A 22,963-nucleotide genomic window follows, 5' to 3' on the forward strand; every position below is an offset into this window, starting at 1 on the left:
TTCATTCTTTCTGAAATCAATGAAAATCTGCCCAAAACAATTTGCTACATGCAAAATGGACTGGGGTAACATTTATATGTATACTGAATCCCAATGAGTTTAGAAATTACATACTGGTAAATGTTAACATGAGTCAAACATGAGTTATTTTAAGTGGAGAGGATACTATCAACAAAATTTTATTTATTTATTTATTTATTTATTTATTTATTTATTTATTTATTTTGCCAGGCAGAGTTAGACAGTGAGAGATAGAGACAGAGAGAGACAGTTATAGACAGTGAGAGAGAGAGACAGAGAGAAAGGTCTTCCTTCCGTTGGTTCACTCCTCTAATGGCCTCCATGGCCGGCGCTGCGCCGATTCAAAGCCAGGACCAGGAGCTTCCTCCCAGTCTCCCATGAGGGTCCAGGGACCCAACCACTTGGGCCATCCTCCTCTGCCCTCCCAGACCACAGCAGAGAGCTGGACTGGAAGAGGAGCAACCGGGACTAGTACCCGGCATGCCAACTGGGACTAGAACTTGGGGTGCCGGCACTGCAGGTGGAGGATTAGCCCAGTGAGCCATGGCACCAGCCCAAAATTTTCTTAATAGCTAAAAATAATTGTATAGCTAACATAAACCTGTTTTTAAAGAAAATGGTTTTCTTTTCTAAGGAAAGGGTTGGAGTGGGCATTTGGTTCACTGGTTAACACCCTGCTTGTCAGGATACCCAGAGTGCCTGGGTGTGAGTCCATGCTGTTTTCTCCATTCCAGCTTCCTACCAATGAGCACCCCAGAAGTAGCAGGTGATGGCTCAAATCCCTGCCACCACACAGGAAATCCAGATCAAGTTCCTGGTTCTGGGTTTTGTCCTGGCCTAGTCCTGACTATTGTGGTATTTGGGGAATGAACAAGCAGAGGGACCTCTTGTTTTCATTCTGAACTTCTTAATGTATTTCTATATATTTTTTCTTAAATAAAGGAAAGGATTCTTGGAAAAAAAATTTCTTGGTGTCAAAATGTAGGAATATGTCAGTATATTTTGGCTTAATATATGCATTTATGATTTTCACTTTATCAATATAGTGAGTAACCTGTCTTTAAAAAGATAAAAAACTAATAGCCAGGGTGTTTTACTACAAAAGGGCAAAAACATGAAAGATTTTCTCGTGCTAACTTCTTTAGCTGACACAGCAGACAAATTCTTAATGGCAGACTCCGCTGGAGAAGTGTCAGAAACCTGACATCTTTTCATCTATAACAGCACTATAGTATTACTAATATTCAGAAATGTAGCCTAGAAACAAAAACAAATCATTTTTCGTTATTATTTTGCCATCATTAAACCAATCATCAAAATTGGTAATAGTAGAAAAAAGTTACAAGAAATAGTTTGCATTCCTGAACTTGATGATAATGCAATATAACATAGGGGGAAATATTCAAAGTCCCCCTAAGTGGACAAAAGATTTTGTCAAACATTTTATATAACGCATATGTAAAATGGAGTTGAGGAGGCTGAATTCTTCAAATCAAAACTATCAACCTGCTTTCATTAAAACATCCATTGCTGTACAACCTATTTCCAAGGCAGAATGGAAGAGAAAAAGACTGGGTGGGGAAGAAGAGAGAGAGAGAAAATGACTTACCAACTTAGAAATCACAAAAGATAATAGGTTGTTTGAAGTACTCTTTCCTCTTTAAGACAACTCATCTATCTCTCTTTCTTGAAACACTTCCCTGATTACAACTGATTTAATTTTCTTTGATTCCAGTTGTTATTTTTTCATCTCTTACTTGGATTTCTCCTCTTGCCCATCTAAGACTAAATAGAATCAAGGCCCCATCTGCAATGATTTGGTTATTTTGCTCTACATCTTGGCTATCCCACTTACCCTCTGGCCTCATGCACAGAAGTCTTCCCAGGACTGCTCTCCCAATTTTGTGTCTCCTTAACATGCATTCCTCTCATGAACTAAGCAGTGAGAATTTTCACAAGTGTTCATCTCATTCTTTTAAAAATTTTATTATTTATTTGAAAGGCAGAGAAAGAAGTATGGAGGGAGGGAGGGAGGCAGGCAGGCAGGAAAGGAGGTGAGAGAGGAGGGAAGGAGAGAAAAAGAAAGAAAGAGAGACAGACAGAGAGAGAGAGAGAGAGAGATCATCAGTCCACTGGTTTACTCCCTGAATGGTCTTAACAGCCAGGTTTGGGTTAGATGGAAGCCAGGTACAAGGAACTTCATCCTGATCTCCCACATGGGTGGCAGGGGCCCAACCACTTGGGCCACCATCCACTACCTTCTGATACGGAATGCTGGCATTGCAAGTGGATGCTAAAACCACTGTTCCAACATGTCAGCCCCCGCCTTGTTATCTTTTGCAAAAGTTTATAAATAATCTGACATCTCACCTTGTGGCTCTCCTCTGGGCTTTCATGCACTTTTAGTTTCTCTCAGACATAAAACCTTGCAATGATCTCTATTTCTCTTTTTCAAGTAACACAGAGTTAGTCTCTTAGATGTGTCAGATCATCCTTCAAATTAAATCTGCCCTCTCTGTCTTTCAGGTTCCATCATCATTATGTAGACAATTATACAGCAGAACTTTCTGTCTCTCTGAAGCCTGTCTCATATAATTACCTACATAAAATACAGTTACACTTTCCTCCAGCTACACTTTGGTCGGATCTCATGTTCCAAAATTCCTTCAACTCTAGAATAGTGTCCTTTGTTCATGGCAACAACTTGATACTGAATTAACAAATGAAAAGTGGTCATAGACCTTTGAATACAATGTACAAAATACCATTAGGCAAATTGTTATTACAGAATGCAAACAAACAGCCTCCACCTACTCTCTTAAGGATTTACTATCCCTGTATTAAAGTCAAGCTTAAACTATTTTAGGTACTACATATGCTTTGTACAAATTAATTATATTTCTTGGAAATTATGAAGGTGAAACTATACAATCTATAAACTCCATATAATTTGGAAAGTGATCACTTTCCTGAAGTGTCACAATACATGGTAAATCCACCCAGCTAATTTTTTCATGCATATGCTTATTATAGATTCTTTTTTAAAATGTATTATCAACACATTTATAAATAAAGCATGCATAATACACAATATGTCCTATGTATAATTGTGTCCATAGGCACATCTGTCCATTTATCTACCCATTATATGCTTATTTAACTATATTTTTAAATTTAAAAAGTTAATATACTTATATATTAACTTACAAAATCCTATATACTATTAATCTGCTATATATGTATATGCATATATATTTGTGTGTTTATAATTTTTCTGTTTGTACACAGTTGACAAGTATAAGTAATTTCTTAGCCTGCACCTAATATCAACCCCATTTAATCAAGTATTTATTTTTATAAAGTTAATTTAATAAAGTATTTTGATAATATATTGTGATATTAAAATGAACTATTATTTTACCTTTTTAACATATCAAAGAAATATATATGAAGCTATGGGAATTCTATAAATATGCAGATTAATATTAAAACATTAACTATTACTATGTATTATCCAAAGTGATTTAGAAACATAATGCAATTCCCATCAAAATACTGATATTTTTCAGAGAACTAGAAAAAAATTCTTAAAATTCATATGGAAACACAAAAGGTATTAAACAGAAAAAGCAATATTGAAGGCAAGAACAAAACTGGAGCCATCACAATACCAAATTTCAAGTCATAATACAGAACTACTATAAACAAAACCACATGGCACTGGCATAAAAATACACACAGGGAACAGAATCAAAACCCCAGAAATAAATTCACACATTTGCAGCCAGTTTATCTTTGACAAATGGGCTAAAAATATGCCCCAGAGAAGAGACAGTCTCTTCGATTATATGTAAGGAACAAGAATATATAAGGAACACAGAAAACTCAACAACAAAATAACAATCCAATTAAAAAATGGGTAAATGACCTACACACACATCTCAGAAGAAAAAATACAAATGGCCACATAATACATGAAAAAAATGTTAAATATCACTAACAATCAGGGAAGCACAAATCAAAACTACAATGAGATCATTTCACACCAGCTAGAATGGCTCTTATAAAAAAAGACAAACATACGACAAATGCTGAAAAACATATGGAAAAAGGGGAATCTTTATACACTGCTGGTGTTCATGTAAATTAATACAGCCATTATGGAGCTTCCTCTAAGACTTAGAAACAAGGAAGGATGGGTTCAGCCACACTTTAGGCCACTCACATTCTGTGTAAGAGTGCCTAAGGTCAGAACCTGCCTCTGCTTCTGATCCAAGATCCTGCCAGGGCATCATGGAAGCAGCAAATGATGGCCCAAGTCCTTGGGTTCCTGCTACCCACATGGAAGACCCACATGGAGTTCCTGGCTCCTGGTTCCATCATGGTTCATCCATCACTGGTGTGGGCATTTGAGGAATGAAAAATCAGAAGGAAGGTCTCTCTTTCTCTAGCTTACCCTACTCTCTGTCATTCTGCCTTTCAAATAAAAAATAAATAAATCTTAAAAAAATTAAAATAAATAGAACTACCATACAAACTATGTCCCTTCTGAGTATATAGCCTAAGGAAACAAAATCAGCATATGAAAAATATACCTGTACCCCTTGCTCACTGCAGCACTATTTACAACAGCTAAGATACAGAATCATCATAGATGGCATCCATCAACAGCTGAATGGATAAAGAATATGTGGTATTTGGGGCTGGTGTTGTGGCATAGCAGGTTAAGCCTCTGGCTGCAGTTCTGGCATTCCCATATCAATGCCAGTTCCAGATCCAGCTGCTCAACTTCGGATACAGATCCCTACTAATGTGACTAGGAAAACAGTGGAAGATGGTCCAAGACACCATCTGATCCATGTGGGAGACCTGAAAGAAGCTTTTGGCTCCAGGCTTCAGATCTGCTGAGCTCCAGATGTTGTAGCAATTTGGGGAGTGCATCAGAGGATGGAAGATCTCTGTCTCTCCACCCCTCTCTCTAACTCTGACTTTCAAATAAATAAATAAATCTTTAAAAAAATCATATGTGGTATTTATGTGGTATTTATACACAGCACACTATTATTCTTCTGTAAAAAAGAACAAAGACATATTGGCATCAAAGTGGATGGAATTTGAGATCATTATGCTCAGTAAAAAAAAAAGCAAGATACAGAAAGACAAGTACTGCAAATACAGTATGTTTCTTTCACATGTTGAAGTTAAACATATATATATGATAAACATTTATAATTTATATGATTTTAATTCCCACAAACATATTAGACATATTGAAAATAGTAGTGGGATGAAAAGAGATTCCACGATGGGTACTAAGACACAGTAGGATAGACATGAACAGGTTTTGGTATTTGCAAAATAGGGTGACTGGCTCATGAAGATGTAAAATACCTTGCATAAAGAACTGGAAAAAAGAAACTATTAGACTCTTAACACAAAGATAAGGAAACGGAATGGCTGGTTGCCAGGTACATTCAGTAGAAGCTGTTTCCGTGTTGAGAAATTGCATTGCACCCTCAAAAACATGCAAGTATTACATGCTAATCTAAAATTTACAAAAGAAAAAATGTGGTCTGGGAATGTTTTCAGAGATCTGTCAATATCAAATGCCTGAGAATATTCCTATAGGTATCATATACACGATTTTTGTTATCACAGAATACATTAAAAGCAAAAGTTTATTTTGATTATAATACCATGAAGCAAACACAGTTCACAGGAAAGGAAAGGCAAAAAAAAAAAAAAAAAAGTAGTTGAAAGAATTACACTCAATTCTACATGGCTAATCTTTTCCTTTCCTTTGTTTACCAATGGAGTTTAATCAATGTTTTCCTGAAGCCTTCTGCCAAGACATAGCAGTAAGCATATTCATCTCAGCATACAGGGCAAATGTACTATGGGAATAATTTAGCAGAAAGGAACATCTGCCCCTTTTTATACATGAATATCAAAACTGCAGATTGCAACTTCAGTAACTCACTCCTTCCCATTGCTGTTAAATAAGAAAATCTAAGTCATCTTTTAAACACTGACTGGCACATTCAATGAGAATCCTAAAGCAGATTTCCTTACCTAGACTGCATGTGGAGGAAATGAGGCCATATTACCGCAGTTTCTAAGTTTGAGCAATTTACCCAAATTCTACTACAGAAAACACCTACAGAGGCTATTGTAGACAGTTGATCATAATACCCATCTTCAAAATGACACAGTCTAACACTACATAAATGAGAAAGTTGCAAGTTAGATGCGCAAAACAGCTGAAAGAGCAATAGAGTATAATCATGAATGAAACCTTTGTTTTATAAACAGAAGGCATTCTTTAGGGATGCATAAAAATGGTGTTTATCAATAAAAGTTTATTTTCCTTTCAGTACTTTAGTTTTCTATGAACTTACACAATCTTAAAGAAACTTTAAAATAAGCCTCTGTTACTCCTTCCATAAACAGATTATCACAAAGAAGAAAATTGATTTATTTCTAATTAGTATTTTCTCAAATGCAAACACACACATAAAACTTCGTGCATTTTTCTTAATATACTATCAGTGATTTGTTGAAAATATCCAGGATATATCAATAAGAAAATACAATATTTATTGGACATATATAATCCTAATATTCTGCTATCCAATATGTAACAAAATTTAGAAACATACAAACGCATTAATACTTCAAAACGTTTCTGGAAATGAGCCAGCATTGTGGAACAGCAGGGTAAGCTACCACTTGAGGAACAGCATACCACATTGTAGTTCTGGTTTGAGATTTGGCTTCACCCTTTTGGATACACCACCTTGCTAATGTGCCTGGGAATGCAGTGGCAGATGGCCCAGATCCTTGTGCCCCTGCCTCCCACCATGGGAATCCCAAATGGAGTTCTAGCCTTCGGTCTTCAGCCTGGCCCAGCCCCAGGCACTGCAGCCATTTGTGTAGTGAACCAATAATAGGAGGTCTCTGTCTCTCCCTGTCACTCTGCCTTTCAAATAAAAATAAACACTTTTTTTGTTATTATTTATTTGAGAAGTAGAGTTACAGACAGTGAGAGGGAGAGACAGAAAATTTTCCAGCCACTGGTTCATTCTTCAAATAGCTGCAACAGCTGTAACTGGGCTGATCCAAAGCCAGGAGTCAGGAGCTTCTTCCAGTTCTCACATACAGGTGCAGGGGCCCAAGCACTTGGGCCATCTTATACTGCTTTCCCAGGCCACTGTAGAGAGCTGGATCAGAAGAAGAGCAGCCATGACTAGAAATGGCACCCATATAAGATGCCGGTGCTGCAGAAGGATTAACCTACTGTGCCACAGTGCCAGTCCCAATAAATACATCTTTTTAAAAGTTTGTGGAAAAATGGAATTAAAAGTGTATTTTAGTGCAAACATTCCTGGAACACATGCATACTTTTTCATAATACACATTTCCATATCTTTTTGAAGACCCCTCATATAGAATAGCACACAACAAATTGCAGTAAGTATAGTGAAGCATCAATAATGGCTAGATTTAATCACTTGAGAAAAAGAGAAGAAGCCACTGATTTTTTGCTAGAAATTAAAGAGATGATAAAAATCACAAATAATATTTTTTCAGTGATAACCATTGAACTAAAATAAAAAATAGGTTTAAAAATGTATGATTTTGTCCAAGGCCATATAACTGATGAGTAGTTCATGCCAGGATTTTTCAAGTGTGGTTGACACCACAAAACTGATGCTTTTGATAATTTTTTCTAGTTTATGGTCTTGTTGATTGAGTCTATATAACAATGAGACAATGCAAGGATATAAAACTGAAGTATTTTTCAGAGCTTTGATTCTGTAATCACGTATGAGAAACTTATTCAGCCACTAATCAATCTCCCAAAGATGGTTTTGTTTTCTTTCTTATGAACTCCCTTGAATTGAATGTGCAACAAAGCATTTCTTTTAATTTATTTACTAAGCACTTACATAGCACTTGACTTGCATCAGGTACTAGTCTAAGAATCTAATAAGATATTTAATCTATAATAACCCAGAGGAAAAGAAGTTAAATAGCTTGCTTTTTAATTCAACAGCTAATAAGGTCAATTCAACAGCTAATAAGAGGTGAAGCCCAGCCTCAAACACAGGCAGTCTGGTTTCAGGCACAACACGATTAATGCCTTAGGAACCTCTCACATTTAGTGATCCCACTCCAGTCTCCTGATAAGTGCCGAAGGTTATTTAAATAGATCCAAGATCTATATAAATAAATAGATGTCACCATACTAGATACTATTATATTATTTCCATTTATAAACTTAGCGCAAAAGGTTGATTCTTCTGCTTAAGCTTCCACCTGAAACTAGAGCAGTATTCCATGTGAATGACCTGAATGAACGCTACCTTAAGCATGAGTCACTGGAAGACTCATAGGCAGATTTTGTATTGAATTTCTTCTTTTATTTTTTCAAGATTTATTTACTTATTTGAAAGCTACACAGAGAAGTGGCAGGGGGAGAGAAAGAAAGAAAGAGAGAGAGAGAGAGAGAGAAAGAATCTTCCATCAGCTGATTCACTCCCCAAAGGGCTAGAACTGCCAGGGCTGGACCAGGCTAAAAGCATGAGTCAGAAGCTTCTTCCAGGGCTCCTATGCAGGTTCAGGGGCCCAAGCAGTTGGGTCATTTTCAACTGCTTTGCCAGGCACATTAGCAAGGGAACAGGATGGGAAGAGAAGCAGCTGTATATGAACCTGCACCCATATGGGATACTGGTGCTGCAGACATCAGTTTTAACTAGTGTGACACAATGCTGGCCCCCTTAATTTCTCCTTAAAGCAAATAAATCAAAATACCTCACTATATTAAAATAACTAAGTATACTGAACCTTCAAAAATCACAAAATTTCTTTTATTTAAAGATTTGTTTATTTATTTATTTATTTATTTATTTGAAAGAGTTACACAGAGAATGAGAGACAGAGAGAAAGTTCTTTCATCCACTGATTCACTCCCCAGAAGGCCAGGACTGGGCCAGACGAAACCCAGGAGCAGGAGTTTCTTCCAGGTCTTCCACACAGGTGGCAGGAGCCAAAGGACTTGGGCCATCTCCTGCTGCTTTCCCAGGTGCATTAACAGGGAATTGGCTCAGAAGTGGAGCAGCCAAGACTCGAACTGGAACTCATATGGGATGCTGGCACGCAGGCAACAGCTTAACCTGCTTGCCACAGTGCCAGCTCCAATAAAGCTTAAAAAAAAAAAAAATCAACACAACGAATGGATGATAGCTCGCCATATACCAAAATCAAATGGGTTCTTTTCCTTTTCATTTTATTTATTTGAAAGCTAGAGTCTCAGAGAGAGAAGAGATACAGAGGGATTGTTCATCTGCTGTTTCACTCCCCCAAATGGCTGGAATGCTCAGGGCTGGGCCAGGCCAAAACCAGGAACCAGGAATTCCATGTAGGCCTCCCATGTGGGTGGTAGTGGTCCACTGCCTTCTCAAGTGCATTAGAAGGATTGTTGGTGACAAACTCTCATTTTTATCTTAGTAAAATCTATTTTTACTCATTTCTTTTTCCCTTTATCTGTTTAAAAACAAACCAACCTTCTAGTCCCAGTCGGGGCACTGGATTCTGTCCCGGTTGCCCCTCTTCCAGGCCAGCTCTCTGCTATCGCCAGGGAGTGCAGTGGAGGATGGCCCAAGTGCTTGGGCCGTGTACCCCATGGGAGACCAGGATAAGTACCTGGCTCCTGCCATCGGATCAGCGCGGTGCATCGCCGCAACACGCCAGCTGTGGTGGCCATTGGAGGGTGAACCAACGGCAAAAGGAAGACCTTTCTCTCTGTCTCTCTCTCTCTCACTGTCCACTCTGCCTGTCAAAAAAGAAAAAAAGAAAAAAAAAAAACAACCACTTTCAAAACTTCCCACTCTATCAGCAGTGACAATAATAAATACTTCTAAGACATTCATGATATGTGGATTTCCTCAAAGGACTTCTCATATTCTAGCTCATTTAATCCTCACAGTAACCCTATGAGATAGATGCTACAACTATCCCCTATTTTAAGGATAAAAACACTGAGGTACATTATTGCTTTGTTTTCTGCTGTGCAGTACAATAGTTGGGATTTGCTCCTAGGTGTTCCTGTTCCATAGACCATGTTCCTCCTTGACAGGCAGTCCTGTTTTTCTTGTACTAAATCAGGGTTTGCAATCTGTACAGCATTTATTCAGGAGCTTTCCTGGTTGTTTCTGTATTCAAAATGTCAGGGATGGGCATGGAGGTAGGAGAAGGAAGCCATTGAGCAATGGCCGAAACTGCCTGTAACTTCCTTGATTTATCCAACTATTAATTTATACAGTGATTTGAAATTCAAATATATATTTTACTATATATTCTGTCCTGAGCAAAAGTAGAAAGGAAAAGATATAAAGCATCTTTATACAGACCACATCTCTAGACTTTTTCAGAACAAAAAGTTTCTATTTTCTGATGAGAAAGGAATGTGTATTGGGAAAATTTTATTGGAGAAATACATTGTTAATGACCTCAGTTAATTTAAAACTCTCACACCTCAATGACAATATTGACAAAGCTGATAGATATTTTGGCTTTTTCTCTAAAGAGATATTTCTTCATAACAATAACATGATTTATTAGTTGACACTTCAATTTTGATATGATGCTATTCTTTAAAAATTTTAATATAGAAGTTAAATTATTTCTATTTTTTAAAAATCTATTAATCTTTTATACTACTAACTTCCAACTTCCCATAATGTGATTTTATTTAAAATACAAACTCACCACACATATAAAATATTAAAAGAGGGAGATAAACTGTTTTCAAGACTTCATTAATTCTCCTCCTTTTAAAATGTATGTAGAAAATTATCATGTTATATATAAATGTATGATTTAAAATTAGTTGAAGTAGTTTAATATCTTTAAATAATTAATAGAAGTATAATACTAGCAACCACTGAGTTTAGCAGAATATTTAAATAGACTGATATGATACTAAAACTAACCAAAAGAGAATAAAATTTAAGGAGAGACAGGAGCCCCATCCCTCAGTCTCCTTTTTTATTTGCATAATAGCTGACTACTTTCATGCCACTTAATGCACAATGGCATCCATCCAAGAACATACATTTGAGATTGAGCATCATCTCATCCTTCTTTCTTATAACTCTTCTCTTCTGAGTGGGAAGAACTTCTACAGAGATACCTCTCCTCAAATTCTGAGTCTCGTTTGGACTCTCCAGAGGCACAGTTAATTCTGAAACTGTATGACATTGAGAGTGATCAGGCAAAAACAAGTATTCTTTTAGTATACGTAGGGATGTGTCATTAAGTATTTCTAATCCATGAAGACATGAAATCACAGTATCAAGGAGCTATGTCTCTATGGATTTTATTTGGAGTCCAAAGTCTCAGTGTAAATACATCCTACCTTAAGGGAGCATCATAGATTCAGCCATGTGGCACAGTGGGTAGGCTGCTGGTTTGGACACCTGATACACCTATCAGCATGCCTAGGTTCATGTTCCTGCCTAGGTTTGCAATTACAGCTCCCTGTTAAGGCACACACTGGCAGGCAGTAGGTGATGCTCAAGCATTTGGGTTCCTGCCACCCACATGGGAAACCCAGACTGAGTTCTGGATTCTTGCCTCTGGCCTTTAGGGAGTGAAATAGTGATGGAAGAACACTCTCCTCACACCCATCTGTTTCTGTATGTGTCTCTGTCTTTTAAACAAAAAAAAAATACATTTTAAAAATCATTTAAAGAAAAAAAAAGAGTTTTGTAATGTTCCTGATTGGGTCAAAGATATATATATATATAAAACTGTATATGTATATAAACTGTTTAAAGATGGAGATTGTATTTTATTCATTTATCCAGCCCCAATTTATGAAATTATCACCTTATAAATAATCAAAGACTTCTGTTATTAGACAGCTTTTCATTCCTGTAATAAAAGTCTAAGGAAATGAACTTTAAAGAGAAGTTTCACTAAGCTCACAGTTTTGGAGGTTCAAGTCCAAGAAAGCATGGCCCCATTTGTATTCTAACTGGCAAAGAAGGCAAGGAAATCGTGTAGCACAGAATGGAAGGAACACATCGCAAGATCAGAAATAGAGCAGCTGGGTGCATTTCAGGCTTTTAAAACCATCCTTCTCATGAGAAAAATATATCAGGGACTTGTCCCTGACAACCTAACAACCTCCCCACTGCACTTCCAAATACCATAGTTGGATTAAATGCCTACACTCTTAAAACCATTAACATTTGACTATGAGGTTTAAGCATTTGCAGTTCAGGAGTCAACTCATGTTTAAAGCACAGCAACATCAAATGCTAAATGTAAATCAATCAAAAATAACTGAAAGAACAATGGAAATCCATCTTCTCCTATTTACAAACTGTATTATGTTTAATTTTGAAAGATCTTTTTAAATTAAAATTAATTTGTTTTATAAGTATATTAATTAATTTGGTTTGTGATAAGTAAATGCTTATAGAAACAAAGGTTTTGTAAATCAAAGGGTCTAAGAAAGTATCTAGTACAATAATAGCTTATTTTGATAATAAATATTTAATTTGTTAGAAAAGATGGCATATGCTGTTTATCACCTAGAGGCCAGAGGCTCAGTTATCACAAAATTAACAGAACATGGCTGGGACTGTGGGAAATATTCCATGGGCATTCATGGTAGACACATAAATAGTTTTAATCCTACATCTATAGTGTATTAGCTGTGTAGTCTATTAATCTTGCTAAGCATCTATTTCCAGGGTAGGTTTATTGTAAAAACCACTTTGCAGAATTGTTTAAAAGGACCTGGCACATAGTAGGTCCTCAGTAAAGGTTAGTTCTCCTGCCTTACAAACTGCATTCAGAAATGTACTAGTGACATCTAGTGGTGAGTCCTGCAAACTTCAAGAAGGCTACCCTTGTAACTCACTGAACCTCCATAAACGTCATTCATTCATTCCATCATCAAATGTTCATAAAACAGCTTCTGTGTTCTAGCCTCCTAATGAAGTTCTGAGGATAACAAAATACAAACTCCTTAACCTATAGAATCTCTTGATCAGTAGAATAGGTACATATAAGCAATTACCACTTTTTTAAAAGTTGTAATTTCTACAATAAGAAAAAGTGGTAATGTACTATAGAAAGAGAAATTTACTCTGTCAAAGGAGATTTCATTGATAGTTGGTCTTAAAGGAGAACTAACATTCCCTCACCGTAGTTAGATGAAAAAGAGATGGGAGAAATTTGGAGATTTCTAAAACGGTAAGTTATGGCTTATTCGCTCGTCTTGCTTGATGTGCTAAAGAGTTCAGCCCCAACTTTTATGTGATGCAAACGCAGTAACATTCTTTAGAGGGGAAGTCTCATACCAATGCTCAGTTTAACGCAGGCGGAATAGATTGGAAATGTGAGAGAACAGATTGGAAATAGCTAATTTGGAAGTTATAAAAATTCTTTTGAGAGATGATGAAAATCCAAACTCAATCAGAAGGAAGTGGGATAAGCAGGAAGAAGTATCTGAAGTAGAAACTATATCATGATTTTCAGGATGTGGAGCATAATACAGAAAGAAATGAGGTTGATTCTGTGTTTGCTGGAGTAGGTAACTCATAGGTAGTAATCTCATTAAATGGAACAGAACACTGAGCATAGGAAATAATTTGCAAGAAAGAAAAGAAAAATATAAATGACTATTATGAATTCGTTGTCTTTGGACATAGCTTTATACTTATAAACTATTTAAGAAATATTTCTAATAAAGTTTGGAGAGAGTTCTGGTTTGGAGATAGATAATTAGAAGCCATGAGCACACAACAAACATTGCAACCACCAGACCAGGTGAGAATATTCTGGAAAGAGAGGAAAAGAAAAGGAAAGAAAGTGTCTTAAAAAAGGAAGAGTTAAGAGACAAGGTTAGAACATCACAAAATATCGTTCAGGGACAAGAAAGGACTGGATTTACCCTTAATTTATTCAGAATATACCCATAGTAAGTAACCGACACACACTTAGACCAAAAATGGCTAGTAAATGCCTCGGTGACAGGAGTATCTCAGTAGTAATAGAGCTTCTAAAAGCATGTTTTAGGTGACTTCACGTTTTCAAAGCAGAACTGTAAAATGCTTTCCCTACACTTTCATGAAATAAGGTACATTTGCATTTGCCTCTCATAACCTAAAACTTTGGTTTATGCTTTCAATATAATCCTTCCTGGTCAGAGGGCAAATTTTATTTGCACATAATATGCACAGTTTTCTATTTACGCTATTAAATTTGGCCACCTAGACTTTTTAAAATTTATTTGTATAAGGTAAACAAATTTCAGGTATTTCAAATACACAAATTTAGGGGCACAGTGATACTTCCCACCCTAACCTCCCTCCAACCTACTTTTCCACCCTCCCTTCTCCTTCCTTTCTTATTCTTTCTTTTTGAATTTTTACAATGGCATACTATCAGTTTATTTTATAATCATAAGCTTAACCCTTCACTGAGTAAAGAATTCAACAAATAGGTAGATGAAGAACGAGGGAGGAGGGAGCAGGGAGGAGGGAGCAGGAGAAAGAGAAGGAGAGGAAGAGGAAGAAGAAGGAGGAAGGACAAAGGAAGAAGCAAAAAGGAAGAAGAAGAAAAACAACATTGTTCCTCAACAGTTTCTCTGTTTCTTTTTTTCTCTCTCCTGATACATATATTTCTTGCTTCAGTGATTTTCTGGGAAAAGAGCCCAGTTAGTTTAATGTTTTATTATTACAGACTACTCCACAAATTTAGGATATTAACTCTACACTGGTAGTGTTATAAGGTGAAAAAGAAGTTACATGTGCTACTTAATATCTACATATTTATTACTTCACAATAGATAGATGAGTGGATGGATTTTATTTTCAAAATTATTTTTCATTTCCTATCATGTTAGTAAATAATAAAAAGTCTTTGTACTACCAATTAACTTTATTACTCCATGACTAATATTTTCTATATGTCATTGCTTGGTCCCTTGGTCTTCATATCCATAGATCACTTCTTTGTCATTTTAAAGACCATCCTTCCTAAATTATCAGAAATTAATTTCCAAGCCATTTAGTACAGCACTTCAAATCCAGGTACTGAATCTGCATGCATTACATAACTTGGGGCCATCAGTTAATCCTCTCTGCACCTAAATCATCCTTGTTTATCCAAAAGCAAATTCAAGTTCAGGTGGTTACATTAGATGAAAGTGAGGCGTGCCTAAAGACCTTGCATAATTTAATCCTGACAAAGGATAATTGGTAATTTAACCAGCTGAATTAGCCCCATTTAATAGCATAAACATGATTTGAAATTCACTTAGATAATCAGCTTGGGCAAAATTTTTAAAAGTTCAACCATATTACAATATTTTACCATAAAATTATTCTTTATTAATATTTAATTTTTTCATTAATTCACATTTTTTGACAGGCAGAGTGGACAGTGAGAGAGAGACAGAGAGGTCTTCCTTTACCATTGGTTCACCCTCCAATGGCCGCTGCAGCCAGTGCGCTGCGGCCAGCGCACTGCGCTGATCCGAAGCCAGGAGCCAGGTGCTTTCTCCTGGTCTCCCATGGGGTGCAGGGCCCAAGCACTTGGGCCATCCTCCACTGCACTCCCGGGCCACAGCAGAGAGCTAGACTGGAAGAGGGGCAACCGAGACAGAATCCGGCGCCCCGACTGGGATTAGAACCTGGTGTGCCGGCGCCGCAGGTGGAGGATTAGCCTATTGAGCCACGGCGCTGGCCACATTTTTATAACTGCTTAAAACATGGTCAACTTTTATTCTGATAAATATTGTCTTTTTAAATAGTGTATATGTAAATAAATGAATTTAGATATACTTATTAACTTCACTTTCATATTTAATTATATACAAATATTAATTAAATACACCATGGAAAAAGAAATTAATAATCTATATATAGAGAAATTGGTATAAGTTGCTCTAAACCTAAGTCCTATTGATCCTAAAAAGGAGCAAGATTCAACTTAACATACAGATGCTTTCAATTTAGTAGACACCAGCAAGGTTTTATGAGTATGAGTTGAATGAAGACCTGTTCTCCAAGAACTCATAGTCTATGTGACAAACTGACAGAGAGATAAAAAGAGTCACAACTACAATGTGATAAACATAACAGAACTATGTATCAAGTACTGTTTTTCCAATTAAGAATCCCTAGGAAATTTCTTCTTGGATAGACAACATTCACTCTGAAAGCTATTGCTAGCTAAACGGCTAGAAACTCACAGTGTAGAATGCTGTCTTTATTAACCCAAAATTAAGAGAAACAACAGCAAATAGATAACAATAAAAGCTTTATTCCTGAGTATTCTTATTGTCAACAGTTGCTTTTAATTCATATGTAATTTCGTTTTTTTCTTTCATATCAATTTATGAGGCATTGTAAAATACTAATATATTTTTAATATAAAGTAACTGAAGAACAAATGCGGTGGACAAACTTATTCAACATCACATTGCTGTGCAAAAGGCAGAAAACTATTAAAAGCTGCAAAATATGTGCTCTATCAAATGTCTATTATACTTCACTGCCTATTATTCTATAGTCATTCTTTGGTTTAGGAATTATTTAACGAATATTTTTGCCACAGATTACATTAACTATAAAATATACACAAAAATTTATTTTGTGACTTTATTGATATTATTAACCCCATTGATTCTTAAATCATTTGCAATTTGTTTGACCTCAAATCATCTACCTTTCACATATAGCCATCTATGAATTACTCCATACTAAAGAAATGAATACTAAACCTACTAGGTTCTCTGGGTATCGCTATATTGTTCTTTTAAATTTCTTTTACTTGAATGGTTTTAAATATGCTTTTCACAGTCATTTCCTTGCTCTTTCTTGAACAGCTCTCAACGTGGCTATTATTGGCTTTACTCCATTAAAGTAAATCACTACATTAGTAATATTTTTTTCAGGGCAAAACTGGACCATCATTTGGTTTATTTATTCCTTTTGACCTCTAAATTGTTCATGTTTGTTTTTAACTAGCTTCTACTTATTCTCAGGATTCTTTATGATGCTTACTTTCAGAAAGTATACTACAGTTAATCATTTACTAAACATAATTCATCAGAGGAGAGAACAGCAAAGTATTTGAGAGGCAACTATTGGAAACTAGAAATAGGTAAGAACCATTTCTCCACATTTATTAAAGAGTGGTAGCCAACAGGCCATATACAGCACATTCATAATCTTAAAGTTGATTCTATGCCTCTCAAAAAATGCGTTAAATTTCTGAAACAAAGTAAATTTGCATTTCAATTTATTTCTGCATAACTATTCATAGAGCAACACTCAAGGTTTGGTTTAACAATGATATTACATCATAGAGAGATAAGTTAAAATTACTAAATTTCACAGATTTACTCATTTTCAATGTGGTAGTTTTGAGAATTTATGAATAAGAAGCCAAATTCAGATAAGTCATATGTGTTCTCTTAATTGTTTTGGAAGATATTCTCCCAAGTCTTATTTGTGATTGTCTTCCCTGGATACCATGCAGAAGTGGGCAAGAAAGTACTGTGAATTTTCTCATGCTAAATCAGTGTCAGATTTACTTCCCTGCAGCTTAAAAAATGGAAGTAACCATGTTCAGGATTTACATATGGGCAATTATTTGCCTTAAGAAATAACAACGGGTCAGTAATATTTGGAGAGACAGCAGTGTTAATATACTCTGTTGCCATCATTTTTCTTCATTATAGAGTGAGTTATTTTTGATCAATGCAAGATAAGATTCCCACCCCGCTACATATGCAATAGACTTGGGGTAAAAGACAGTTGAGAAGCTAATGTAGCAATGATAGACAGGAATGGACTGCAAGGCTGAGGGCCCAAGAGGAGAACCTTGTACATTACACGAACGGCTGGTTTCAGACATGTTTTGCATTTTTCTAACTAAATTCCTACTGATGGAAAAATAAGAATGAAAAGCTGAAATGTTACACCAACAGTGGTTGGTTAAACTTTATTTTAGAAAATTAATTAATTCCATAACTTCCCTAACAACAACGGCCTCAGTATATCTTTCCTAACCACAGTATATCCAGATTGTGAGACTCTGACAGTACTGTTGGAAAAATGAAAAGATTAAATCATGCTTTTATCATGAAATCTTTTCTTCTTTCCAAACATCAAAAGAGGAAAAAAAGAGAAAAAAGAAAAAAAGAACAGAGAAGTTATTTTTCATAGCCTAGTCTCTGTTGCCAAAGTATCATTATTTGACTGAACATCAATCAAAATCCATGTGTATGAACTAGCGGAAATTATATTCCACTGTCTAAAATTAGAATTCATTATCCAACTATGGAGAATCTAGCTAAAACTATCATTTGGAAATAGTAGTAGGAGACAAAGTGTAAACAAAAAAGTAAAAAATGTGATCTAGCTTACAGAGAATGACACAGAAATAAAAAAAAGAGAAATACATAAAAATAACTGATTATTATACCTCTTTCAAGAGACTGAGAAAGATAAGTATTCTCTGCAAGAGGGTGTAGCACATAGCATGCAATTTAGCCTAAATTTTAAGTGGGTCACCATTCTTTGTAATCAAACAATCACTAAACCTAAACATAATAGTAGCTAAAATCATGTTTTGGTGAGTTAATGCCAATGTGGGAAAAGTACATATTATGTTTTTTATAATATGCATTTGCCAATAATTTTTAAAAAATTATTCTAAGGTCAAAGAAACAGACAGAGTAGTACAGATAGACAGATAGCACTCATACCCACTGCTTCACGCTCCAAATGCCTGAAACAGCTGCACTTAGGCTGAAATCAGAAGCCAGTATCTCAACTAGGATCTCCTCTGTGGGTGGCAGGAACCCAACCACTTGAGTCATCACCTACTCCCTCTAGGTCTTCATTGTCAGGAAGCAGGAGCGGGAGCTCAGATCCAAAATCTAAATGCTACCCCCGTGGTCTACTTTAACAGAAACCAGGAGGAAGAGGAGGAAGCTAGGCAGAAGGACTAATGTAAGGAGAGGTGGCTGGCCCAGCTGATTGCCACTCTACACAGTGATCTGATATTGAAATTACCCAACCAGGCAAGTCCAGCCCCAGATAACAATCATTATCAATGTGGGAAGCCGGGGCATTGGGCAAGCAGCTGTCACAACAGAATCTGGCCTCTGAAAGAGCACTGTCTGCTGTGTCAAAAACTGGGTCACAGAAAAGGGGACCCAGGGTTGAAGGACTCCCAGGTCAGAACCACAGAGCCTGTTGGCCCTGAGCTTTTATCAAAAGCCCCTTACTCCACCTGACTCCGAACTGAGATTAGTATTGAGGGCACAGTGCCTAGGGTCTGTGTAGATAAAACAGGTGGGACAGTGAATTTTCTTTTAGATACAGTAGCCACCTGCTCTGCTAGCCTCTCATTCAGGCCAACCCTCTTCCGAGTCATCCAGGTAAAGCGAGTCAACAGGGTGCCTTCACTAATGAAGTTCACAACCACCTTGAAATGTCTCTCCCAGTACCCCATGTAAAGAGACAGATCTACAGGTTTACCCAAATGTGTGGGCCTCACACATACCTGCCAGGCTTTAAAAGCCTGTCTGATTATTGACAAACTGAAAATCCTTTCTATCAGTTCCTATTTGCCTTTGAATGGGCTTGCAAACAGTGTATAAAATAGCAGATAATCTGGACAGTACAGACACAAGGATTCAGAAACAGCCCACATCTATCTGGACAGGTCTTTGTGTAAGACCTAAAGGACTAACCTCTTGAAGGGCTAGAGAGATGATCTAATATGTAGATGATGTGCTAGTCTGTTCTCTCACCTGAGACTCCAGTTTTGGGCATTTGATTAGCTCCTTTAACTTCCTGCCAGAATGTGGCTGCTGGGTTTCCAAGGAGAAAGCATAGCTAGTCTGCCAGAAAGTTAAGTATGCGATCTTGTCCTCACATCTGGAGGATAGAGGCTGGCTCCAGAGAGGTTATAGATATTCGGCAAATTGCCACCCTTCAAATTTAAAACAGCACCAAGCATTTATTGAAGTGACAGAATATTGCAGATTATAGGTCCCAAAGTATGGGAAAATGGCAAAGCCTTTATACAAGGCTCTCAAAGAAAAGTCAGAACAGGGTCTCCTCCTTTGGAAAGAACAGAACATAAATTTCACCCAGTAGATAGCTGCAATGACTAGGGCCTCTGTGCTAGGGTTGTCAAACCTAATCCTTCAAAACAGGGAGGCCTTAAACATACCAACTGCTGCCCAGGGAGGCATCTTGCCACATTCCAAAAATGTTTTTCGGTCAAACTAGGGAGGTACAAAGCCATATTCACTATTTCATGAATAAGCCCAGATAACTTCAGAACCAGGTCAAACACAGTTGAAATGTCTGGCCCAGCACTGAGTCATGGAAATCCTGGCCATTGTCTTTTTCTGCCATATAGCTTCCATATTCTTAATGCTTCCCTTTACACCATGTGTCTTAATGCCATCATTTTGTCTCTAATAGAATAAAGCTGTCCAGAGGCTGGGTTTCCAGTCTATCACTTTGGATGACATGACTAGCCTCCAGATGATGTAAGGCAATATTTTCCTAGGCCATCCTCAATACCATAGGACAGACAAAAAGATAAGAATATCTATCCTATAAGCAACTCTACACCTATATGCTAGCTTCAATGGACCTTAACCTATGTTAGCACCAATAAAATTATGGGTACTTCAGGGGGAATGTTAAGGTAGGTAGGTAGATTTTAGTCTACGTGTGTAAGAGGGGCAGAAGAAAATGAGAGTTTTTTTGTGGATTTTGTAAAGTGGAATAAAGAAAATGTAGAAGCAAGCCTTGAAAGCAGACCAGCATTTACACACCAAAAATGTTGCTATTGCTTGATAACCCTGTCAGGTAGATCCCAGCCTTCTCCTGGGGGAGCTTAAAAGAATCTTTCCAACCCAGCTTTTAGAGGGCTATTAGGTCCATTACAATATTCTGGAAAGGAAGGACTTGGAGAATTCCATGCCCAGGAAACCCACCACCAATAGGTACCCCAGAGAGAGATGGGCAAGGGGAAAGAGGGTCCATACCACATCTATAAAAACTCCAGTCTCAATACAGATAGGGATCTAGGTCCTTCACCAAAAGGCCCAACTGGTCTGCCAGGTGTACTTTCTTTGTTACCTGTCTAAATCGGACTTGGTGCTCAATGTTTTCCTGAGATGTTTGGTCTTCTAAGTATACTCCTCTTCAATCAACTTTGCTACCTCACTTACCACTAAAAGAGTCAAAGGATTAAAGGAAAATAATGGAACAAATCAGAAGTGTTTGTCTTCTTTTGGGATAACTTGGAAAGATGTCCAGAGAACTTATTCAAAGTGATGATGGGGATAGGATGTAAACAGAAAACAGACATCATGTCAAATTATCATCCTCCTCCAAGAAGGGTAACAAAGAGATAGAAAGAGATTTGGGGATCTACTGCCATGTCAAGAGAAGGAAAGACAGCAAAGTTCTCCAGAGTAGATGAGCAGTGTGTTCTTAACTTTCAGTTGATAGTAATCACTTATATACTCAGCAAACATGGAAATGTAAAATGTAGATTGTTTATGTGGGGGATTATTTGATCCATGTAAGAGTATAACTGCAAATAGAAATGAAATTCCTTGGTAAGTAATGGACAAGTACTACAATAATGAATTTTTTATATTTTCTGTATGTTTTGAGGTGTCAATTGACTTCTATTTATAGAGAAGAAGAGAGTCATGAGGGTTCTCATTTATATATGAATAAATACTTGTCTAGTGAAAGAAGGTTGAATTGATACAACCATCTGGAGTAGTATTTTCCTTTTTATAACTGACATATTTAAAATGTAATAAATAATTGTATAACTGGGGGCATACACAAATAAGAATAAAGCAAAACAAAAACACCCTATAAGTTTAACTCTATACCTTCAAATAGAAATATAAGGAAGTGAATAAATACAATTTGTTTCTGCCAGCTCAAATGAAAATATTTCCAGTTTAACTGATTTTGACAACAGTATTTTCTCTGCAAAATCCGAAATCTAAATGTATATTGATTAGAAAGTCCTTCTATTTGTCATATATCCTAGCCCATATTTCTTTGCAAAATCCATTGTAAAATTATGAATCCTTATTAATTTCCATTTTTAAAAGATTCATATACAGGCTGGTGCCGCGGCTCACTAGGCTAATCCTCCACCTGTGGCGCCGGTACTCCGGGTTCTAGTCCTGGTTGGAGCACTGGTTTTGTCCTGGTTTCTCCTTTTCCAGTCTAGCTCTCTGCTGTAGCCCAGGAAGGCAATGGAGGATGACCCAAGTGCTTGGGCCCTGCACCCACATGGGAGACCAGGAGGAAGCACCTGGCTCCTGGCTTCAGATCCACGCAGTGCGCAGACCATCCCGGCCATTTGCGGGGTGAACCAACGAAGGAAGACCTTTTTCTCTGTGTCTCTCTCACTGTCTAACTCTGCCTGTCCGAAAAAAAAAAAAAATCATATACAAGCAAAACATGCTGCATTTCAGAACCTGAAGCCATTAACCTCCATTAATTTTACTTTGTGTGAAGATTTCTTTCTTTGGCTCACTTACTTTCATTTTGTCTGGAGGTAGAGAGTTTGTCAAGCCCTCAACCTAGTAATAGCTAGATGGGAAGTTGCCCAAGCAAAATGTTCACATCTTTTTACCCGTATAGGTCAAACTCCTGCTTACTTTATAGTTTAACTCATTGGCATATGTCTCTAATTAGTGTAATTCTACCATCTACAATCTGAAATTTCTGGGACTGATGAGGAATGCTATTAAGAACATGATGGACTTCTTGTTTGATAGAACTGACAGAGTTCAAACTATGGTTTAAACTTATTATAAATAATTTTTTATGTGGCTCATTGTGCCTCT

General features: G+C 36.9%; 1 protein-coding gene across 2 annotated transcripts in view; it reads right to left on the bottom strand.

The window, feature by feature from the left end:
• The window catches only part of CCSER1 (coiled-coil serine rich protein 1), a 1,433,531-nt gene that overhangs the window by 472,147 nt on the left and 938,421 nt on the right, over window positions 1-22,963 (bottom strand). The gene's annotated exons all lie outside the window — the stretch shown is intronic.

The sequence above is a fragment of the Oryctolagus cuniculus genome, chromosome 8 (genome assembly GCF_051225735.1).
Source record: "Oryctolagus cuniculus isolate XC-2025 breed Fujian yellow rabbit chromosome 8, ASM5122573v1, whole genome shotgun sequence".
NCBI classification, from domain to species: Eukaryota; Metazoa; Chordata; class Mammalia; order Lagomorpha; family Leporidae; genus Oryctolagus; species Oryctolagus cuniculus.